The sequence below is a fragment of the Lepus europaeus genome, chromosome 2, assembly GCF_033115175.1.
Source record: "Lepus europaeus isolate LE1 chromosome 2, mLepTim1.pri, whole genome shotgun sequence".
Lineage (NCBI taxonomy): Eukaryota > Metazoa > Chordata > Mammalia > Lagomorpha > Leporidae > Lepus > Lepus europaeus.
Genome location: NC_084828.1, coordinates 89,775,308 through 89,785,376, shown reverse-complemented (window position 1 = coordinate 89,785,376; position 10,069 = coordinate 89,775,308).

Sequence of the window (10,069 nt, the reverse complement as noted above, 5' to 3'; positions counted from 1 at the left end):
CCATTTATGTTTACCAAGACATGCAATAAAATTAAAAAAATAAAAATGCATTGAGAAATTGTGTTGCTGTGCTTGTGCCTGTGTGTATGTTTGTGTGTGTACCTGTTTGTCCATTCTTCCCTTCTTTTGGTCTAATTTACATCTTGGAGGCAAAGAAGTGACATTGAAAGAGACATTTTTTTTTATCATAGCATTAATAATCTTGTTTTAGCTGATCTATGAAACAAGAAAGATGAAAAGTCCTCTTCATTTGTTACATGAGTCACTCACATATTTAATACAGTATTTAATGGGATCAGAAAGAGTTTGCTTTCCGATACGGACCAGACTACAGTATCCCCAGTGTCTAGCTTTGTGACCTTCCCATGGTGCTCAGTTTTGGCCTTCTTGTCATTGTGGGAGTGAGATGCAGATCGCCCTCATTGTCTGTGGGAACTCAAGGCAGATGCTGGATTCTGACTAGGTCATTCTCTTTTAAACCCTGTGTTAAATATTACCTTTCAATTACGTACATCCATTTAGTCAATAAAGTATCTACTCTATCAAAATGGTTTAATGATTTTTATTAAAGAAGTGATTCACTCTTTTATGGGCTAACATCAGATGATGTGAAAACATTGTAATACCTTAGAATTATAAACAGCTTTAGAGGATAGCATATACAATCCCTGGTATTGAAAGATAGCATTTTGTTTTCCTAGTTATGAAGATAGCAAGGCAGAAGCAGCTTAAACTACGGGTACAAAAAGACTCCTATTTTTGCCTCTCAGATCTAGGTAATAGATCTCTCAAAATGAAATGACTGGGATAGCACTGTCGCGTCGTAGACTAAGTTGTAGACGATGCCACTTTCGACACCTGTATCCCATATCAAACTGCCGGAGTTGAAGTCCCAGCTCCATTGCTGATTCCAGCTTCCTGCAACTGCACATCCAGGAGGCAGCAGAAAATGGCTCCGGTACTTGAGTTCCTGTAGCACCAGCATCCCATTTGGGTGCCAGTTTGTGTCCCAGCTGCTCCTCTTCTGATCCAGCTCCCTGCTATGGCCTGGGAAAGAGTGGAAGATGGCCCAAGTGCTTGGGCCCCTGCACCCACATGGGAGACCTAGAAGAGGCTCTTGGCTCCTGGCTTCAGATTGGCTCAGCTTCGGCTGTTGCAGCCATTTAGGGAGTGAACGAGCGGTTGGAAGACCTCTCTCTCCATCTCTCCCTCTCTGTGTCTGTAACTCTACCTCCCAAATAAATAAATAAATCTTTTTAAAAAATGATTGACACAGTGATACCAATATGAGCAAGATAAAACTAAAGAGCTATGACAATGATTAGTTCTTGATTTACCATCACAGATTCTGGGATTCAATGTTAGTTCTTAATTTATTTTTTGAGAAGTTCTATGTGCCTAGATTGGTATTTTATGAATTTTATTCTTTTTATAGGTCTTCTGAAGTACAAGTGAAAAGACTACTTAAGGAAATGTATTTTCTTCAAGTTATCATAGGATCTATTAAACTCTTTTACAAATCTAAAATACATTATGCAAAATCAGTGATTTTGTTTTTCTATATCTTAAGACATTTTATTTTTTATCATCCTAGGAATTATTTTATCCTTATTCTCTAATCTGTCAAAAACAAGACAGGTGTTTTTTGTGATAATGGAACAATGGGAGTGGGCACTTGGCACAGGGTAGACAATGCCACTTTCGACACCTGTATCGCATATCAAACTGCCTGAGTTGAAGTCCCAGCTGGATTCCTGATTCCAGCTTCCTGCAACTGCACACCCAGGAGGAAGCAGAAAATGGCTCAGGTACTTGAGTTCCTGCCACTCATATAGCAGAGCTGGATTGAGTTGCGGTCTTCTAGCTTTAGCCTGTGCCAACCCTAGCTATTGCAGATGCTTGGGCAGTGTACCAACAAATGGAAGATCTCTCTCTCTCTCTCTCTCTCTCTCTCTCTCTCTCTCTCACTCGGTCTCCCCATCTTCCATTAAAATAAATAAATTAAATACCATTTTTAAAAAAGAAACTGATGGGATTACATTAAGCTTGGCTGTCCAATGTGGTAGTCATTAGATACATGAGACTACTGAACATTTATAAAATCAAAATTTAGATGTGCATTAAGTGAACAAAAAACAGATTTTTAGAGCCTTAGGGAAAAAATGATATAAAGTAGCTCACTTATAATTTTTATGTTGATTACATGTTGAAAATATTTTTAATGAAAAATCTATTTAATTTTACTGGTTTCTTTTTATTTACATGCCTACACAAATTTTAAAATTCTACAAGTGACTTTCCAAACAATTCTATTGGATAGTTGGTCTAGAAAGATGATACAATAGGAAGCCTATGTAAGGATGATGAAATGAATATGCTGTTATATAGATACTCAGGTTTTTAAAGTGTTGCCTATAAGTATTACATCATCTTTCAAGAAGGTATAGAATAATATAGGAGTCAATGTATTTGTACTCAGAAGTTTTCATTTTCTTTCCATAGTTAACAAAGAGATTGAAATTGATAGAGGAAAATATTTCAAACTTAAGTCAGAAGATGAATATATAGACAGTGTCACATTAGCCTGTGATGATGATAAAATTCATGTTAAATCTTAGAGTAAGTCTTAATATGGTGATATCCTAGATAATTTTTCTCAAACACAAGAATCAAGGTTTAAGCAATACAATTACAAGGATAAAACAGGATATGTGGTACTCACATCCAGTTAGTTATTCAATAAAAATAGTTTTACCATATAATGTTTGACAACAAAACCCTGATCATTCTATTTTTTATAAAATGAGATGTGGCTGGATTCTTTCAACTGTAATAATTCTTGTGCACTAAAGTTTATTGATGTGCTTCATAAATGGGTGAGTGCTTACAGCATGTGTGTATCTAAGGTAATTGGAAGGAAATACACAATGTAGAATTTTAAATGTTGAATTGGTCATTCTAGTTGGTGCTTATAAGTATAAAAAATGAAAATGACTGCAATTTTGGTGTAAGGAACTTTTGTCATTCTGATATATTTTTCCATAATTATTTCAAATACTGCATTTTGAAGATAAGAATGATAAGAACTAATGATAAGCTGGAATCTATGAATCAGAGATATGTTTGAAATTATAAGATATGTCTCACCTCACATGATAGTTCATGGGCAGTTAATTGCATTCAAACGATATTTCCCATCTTGTATAAATGTACCACAAAAATGGAAAGCAAAATTTCGACTTTACTGTGCTTAAAATCCTTTAAATTTTTCCTATGTCTTCCATTCTCTGTTTATTATCATTTATCCCATTAATAAAATTACTAAAATATAAAGAATAAAAATTAAAAGGTTTGGGACCAATGCCATAGCACATCGGATTAAATCATAGCCTACAATGCTGGCATCTCGTAGTGGAGTATCACTTCGAATCCCAGCTGCCCCTCTTCCTATCCAACTCCCTGCTAAAACACCTAGGAGAGCCAGGGAAATGGCCCAAGTATGTGGGCCCCTGCTACCCATGTGGGAGATCCACTTGGAGTTCCAGGCTCCTAACTTCAGCCTTGCCCAGCCCGCCCATTGCAGTCATTTGGAAAGTGAACCAGCATATGGAAGATTTTCTAGCTCCCCTCCTCTCTCCCTCTTTCCCTTTTTCTCTGTTACACTGCCTTTCACATAAATAATCTTTAAAAAATTAAAAGGGTTAACTATACTCAGAAAATAATGGACGATTACTACATTTTCCTACTAGATGGAGAATTTTACAATAAGTTACCTAAAAAACAGTGGTTAAAAAACACTAAACAATTAATGTTGATTACATATACTTGAGCGCTCTAAAATTTGCATAGTGTATCTGAGATTCAGGAGTCAGAGTTCTCTGCTTGGGTAAAACATTCATTTTGAACAAGGGTAGCCTGGTATCTTAGTGAAGCCTTCCTAGATGTGGTGAATGTACTCTTAATCTTGAATTAAGTGTCCACTGAGTGGCAGGAGAACATGTTTATTATCCATACAGCCATTCTTTCTCTTTCATATGCTACAGTTTTTTTTTATAGGTAAAGTAGAACTCTGGACTTGCAGCTTGAGTATAGACTTCCCATCATCCTCTTTGTTCATTATCAGTTTTCTGAACTTGATTGACATCACATCATTTTTTGTGGTGCTTCAGACTTATACCCCCACACATACACACCAAAAGCTATGCAGATATGTAGATTTTCATGGAAATATGAAGAGGCAAGGTAGAAGGAACACTGGACACAAAGAAGTCTTCTGACCTGGGCCAGGTACCTAATGCTTTGCACCTCAATATCATCTCTAAAATGAAGAGATTTGAACACATAACTTGTCAGTATTTCAGTATTATCCTTTAAAGAAGGCTGAAGGAGGGCAGAAACACTTCTGTCTACACAGAAATGATACTATAGTTCTAAAACAAGCTAGTCACAAAACTAATCTGCAGTATGTACAAACCTAAAAAGTCCTGGAACCTCTTTCTTCTCTAGGGAAATTTTCACAGAACAATGAAAAAAAATATATATATATATTTACACACACACACACAGGGGTTTTCAAAATGTTCTTAAGAAAAATTAAGCATGGATTTCAAAATTTTAGCATTGAATTACATTTTTCTACAAACTGGCATGTCCCCTTGCGTGTATGTGTGCATGGGTATATATATATATATATATATATATATATATATATATATTTTACATAAGGGTAGTTCATTTGCTTAAAATGGTGATTTTAGTCATGCTGGGTGTGTCCTTGAAATTTATGAGATTTGTAACTTCTCACACTGATCCTGAATCTGTGTGCCAAGTGGATGGCATGTACTGGCAGGTTAACTTCCCCTTTGAGGTTCTGATCAGAACTCTAGGCTTAGGATTTGGAGAACTGCATTTTACAATTTGAGTAAAAGTAATATACAGAGGAAAAATGGGTAAGAAGACATTTCTAGCAGAGAAGGCTTGCACTGGAAACAGCAGGTAGAAAACAAAGAACTTCATAAGCACTTTAACTCATCTGATACCTGCTTAATATTCTCAGGAATATCAAAATTTTATCTGTAAAAGGAATTACAATGTCTTTAATAATGATTCAATATTCATAAACTCTAGATACTACCTCCTATAAGTTGACCATTCATTCTTCTATCTTTTGGCTAAATGCACATCAGTCATATCAATGACTTCTGAAGTTTACTGATGCTTTCTTAATACTACTTTGTTAAAGAAAGCACTCAAAAGTTTTCAAAATAAGCAAGATACAGAAAAACTGAAACTGTAACAGAGAGTGAAAGGAAAAAGTGCAGCGATCAACCCATTGTCAGATTCTGGGCTGTGGAATGAGTAGAAAATTCTGCCATGTCATTCCACAGGGCTTACTGCCAAATGCATTTGGTAAATGTTCAGAAATTCTGTTCTCAAGAATTCTGGAATTATAGTGGCATCCAGGTACCAGCACATTTGGTTTAGAACAAATACTGAAAGTCGTAATTATCCAAAAGAGAAGTCAGGAAAGAATGCTTCAAGAAATTGCTCCCGTTTGTGAATGTCAGCTATGCAGTAGAAGCCCTAGGAAATATTTGCTAACACTACCTGGTGTTCAAAATGGCTCACAAAAGAGCTCATACTTTTGACGATCCCTCATATGCATGGATTTCAAACTTTCTTGAAACAAAATAAACTTATCCTTTAATTCCATTTCTCATTAACCTTTTAAAGCGCCCTCATGTCTGAACGCACGTGTGTGTAGTTGTATAATTTCTTTTTTAATACTTCAGGAATATGAGTATCTCAACTTCTGTTTCCCTTTCCTTTCCCTTTTGCTTTCTCAGGCCCCTTACCAGGTTGTCACCCTAAGTAATTTACTCATAAGTAAAATTAAAGAAACATTGCTTTTGGAAAATTATGCATCTCTACCTGTTCTCTTTCTACTCTGCCAAAGATAGCCATTTTGTGTTCCATTCTCTGCTCAAGCTTGATGTTCCCAGCCCAGTGGTAATTTCTTTTATGACATGTAGGACACCTGGTTTACTTGCATTTTGCCAGGGGTTTCAAACCACTTTTTGGAGGTGGTTGCCTGCCACCTCATTCTTATTGACCCCTCACCCTCAGGCTTGTGATACCTTGAAGAGTCTAGTGTAGGGTAGGATGTCATTTCTAAGCTTAGTTTCACCAAAGTCTCAGTGGAAGGCTTCACACTGCCTCATGGCTGGCTGGTGTTCAATCAGCATTTGGCAATCAATGGGAGTTCTGTCTTCTCAGATACTGCTCTTCTTCTTTCCCAGCATAATATCCTATTCATAAGAGCACTGTTTGGCTGGCTTTCCCCCTCCATCATTCATCTCCTTTGCCTCATTACTTCTTGTCCTGGTGTACAATACCACAGTCTTTGCTCATCTTCACAGCCTTTGTAATACTTTGACCTCCCTTGGTGAGGGTGGCAGGAATGGAGAATGTCTATGTCTCTCCCATGATTGTAATGTATCTTTCTTTCCCTGAGGAAAAGAACTACCCTATCTCTTGACTGAAAGACTATTTTAAATTCCAGTCCAATTATTGCCATGGTAATCTTATGTAAGTGCAGCCTCTCCTCCTTGTGTTGAATTGGTTGTGTGCATTCATGGTGAGGAAACCAAGGGTGGTAAATGCTGACAAGGTGTGAGAATTGGATGGGCAGGTGCAGCTTGGCAAAGGTCTGTACAGGGGTGGCATGTGGGCTTTGATGCTATGAAAGTTCTGTTTGTGCTTTCTGTCAATAGAGTTACTCATCTTCTTTTGACATGGTCTGATATGTGGAAAGCACTACGAGAAATTTGTCATTGAGAAGGACACAGTTCTATGACATAGTGGTCATCAAATAGGCCAAGAAGGATCTTTGGTGTCATCCAGTCTATACTCTTCATTTTATGTGATAGAAAACTGAGGCCCAGGCAGAAAAAAGAACTTTCAGAGGTTGACACAAGGCTACACTCAAACAGTGAATAATAAGTAAGAGGGGCTGGCGCTGTGGCATAGCGTGTGAAGCTGCCACTTGTAGTGCCAGTATCCCATATGGGTACCGGTTCTAGTCCTGCCTGCTCCACTTCCAATTCAGCTTTCTGCTATGGCCTGGGAAAGCAGTAGAATATGGACCAAGTACTTGGGCTCCTGCACCCATGTGAGAGACCTGGAAGAAGCTCCTGGCTCCTGGCTCCTGGCTTTGGATCGATGCCGCTCCAGCCGTTGTGGCCATCTGGGGAGTGAACCAGCAATGGAAGACCTCTCTCTCTCTGCCACTGTCTCTCTGTAACTCTGACTTTCAAGTAAAAACAAATTAAAATCTTAAAATAATAATAATAAGAAGAACTAACTGATCCATCCCTCCATTGTCCATTTTCAGTAAAACCCAAACTAACCTCTCTCATTTATGCCACAGAAATTAGTTGTTGTTGTTGTTGTTGCTCGTGCTCTTTCTCAATGGGACTTCTCAATGAATACTATTGAGTGTGGCTTGCAAGTGGTTCTTTCACTCTCTTTACTGTTTTCCCTTCCCCTATGATGGCTTTTTAACCACAAATACCCTTGGCCTGAAGAATTCTGCAATGCATGCAGTGGGAGTATTGGAGCAAATTATGCTTTGGAGACTATCCTGATGACCTCTTCATATCTTTTGGAATTTTTGCTTTTGTTTTTAAATGCAAGAAAGAATGTTATTTGTAATACATAGATTAATGATGAACTCTATCTCTGCACCTATGGAATAACAACAACAACTAAACCTAGACAACCAAGCAACAAACTGTACATGTATATTGCCAGCTTCATTACCCAGAAAACCCAGGTGCTCTTTGGCCCAAAGAAGACATCATTCTTGCTTTAAGCACAAAATCCCTTAGATAGGTGAGGGCAAGTATCCTTCACAGCTGGTCAACCTATGGAATTCAAAGAAAGTCTAATAATTTTGTATTACATCTCTCATACTATAAGGTAGTGAGCTTATCACGGAAGAGTGTATAGGTAATATGTGTTGGGTGAAAGGGTGAATGAAAGCTTAATCTCTTCATGTTCCAACTTGGTAACCTTGGGAAAGTTACTGGTTTCTTTTTTGCTAGCTTTCCTTGCGTGTAAAATGGAGATAACTGTGTTACTTCAGAACTTTGTTGTGAGAACCAGATGAGTTAACATTTACAAAGCTTTCAAGCAGAGCTAAGACTTAGTTTAGTGGTTTCTATTTGTCAGTTGTATTTTATTCTTCTCATGACAAGACTTCGGTGTCATTATCATGAGTGAATCATTGGTTTCTATAGGTGAAAACTCCTACTTGGGCCTTCAGAGTTTTGAAGTAAGACTTACTCTAGAAATTGCCCCTCCTAGCTACCATATTGCTAAAATCAGCCATTTCTTTCCTGGTAAATTTCTTGCTATAAATGTTACCTTCTACTTTATTTTATTTTATTTTATTTTATTTTATTTTATTTTTTTGACAGGCAGAGTGGATAGTGAGAGAGAGAGACAGAGAGAAAGGTCTTCCTTTTTGCCGTTGGTTCACCCTCCAATGGCCGCTGTGGCTGGCACATCGTGCTGATCCGAAGCCAGGAGCCAGGTGCTTCTTCTGGTCTCCCATGCAGGTGTAGGGCCCAAGGGCCATCCTCCACTGCCTTCCCGGGCCATAGCAGAGAGCTGGCCTGGAAGAGGGGCAACCGGGATAGAATCCGGCGCCCCAACCGGGACTAGAACCCGGTGTGCTGGTGCCACAAGGTGGAGGATTAGCCTGTTAAGCCATGGGGCCGGCTACCTTTTACTTTAGAAGAGAGACATTAGGCTTTCTTTCTTCATTTAACTTTAAGATGTATCAGGCAGTCCAAAATGGGGGTAATAAAGAGATAACATGAACAGAAATGGAAAAAGTTGTGCTACAAGGAATGGAAGGGACCCAGCGTAACACATATAGAGTCTGCTAGGGACTAATCTTTCTTCTGCAAATGAATCACATTATTATATAATATATATATATAAATTGTTATATGTATTATATATACATTATTGGTTTTCCCTGTCTCTAAGAAAGGACAGTAGTAGAACTTTAAGTTCTCTTCTGTTTTCTGTATTCTAGGAACACATAGTTCAATATTATATAGCCCACTATTTGAAGAAGACAATAGGGATTTGGTTATATACAAGTACTGACATTATACAGTTAAAATTAAGAGGCTATGAAGAACCACCATATTTAAGGAATATCTGTGGGTGGTGCTAGTAGAGATGGCTGCATAAATGCAAAGATTTGTGCAAGAGCTACAGATATCTTCTATGACAGTATGCATTCACTCCCTGTCTTTCCCAGTTGGGGTACCCTTTTCTAGTCTCTCACAAAAACAGACAATATCAACACAGGTGGAAAGAAGTGACAATTTTCTATATTAGTCATATAAAACAAGAATACTACCAAGAAAAACAAAACTAAAAAACATCTGATACCAGGCCTAATGGTTTATACTTTAGATAAATTGCAAAAAAATACGAAATCTTAATATTCTTCATATATACTGATTCATATATATGGTTCTCAGAAATTCCATACAAATACTCTAATGCTGTGAAACAAACTGAAGGAACATTATCAAGCACAAAGTTTGAGGAAGTTCAGCCTCTAATGATTTACATGCATGCACAAGTTCACAAAGCTAATCAGGGGGCACAACAAGGTTTCACTTTTAGTTCAGATCTCTAGTATTACTTTCTCCAGTGAGTGAATAATTTTTCACTGGGTTACTCCCTTGTGCTCAGCACACACACAGTCAGGAAACAGAAGCCAAGGGCTGGTGCTGGATGGAGACAGAGTAAGTGTTCCCTAACCTGTCAGTCCCAGACTACATCCAGTAAATCTAAGCCCTCCAGGCCCTTTATTAGGAGGAAACTGCTCCAATGGCTAGCGTCGTCAGCAGGATAACGTCTATTTAACTCTGTCACTGACACACTCTTTAAGTCTAGTATCATCATATGTGCCAGCCAATTTGGACTACTCAACATTTTTGGCTTGGGTGTCATCTTCAAAGATCCTTTTTATTGTTCACCA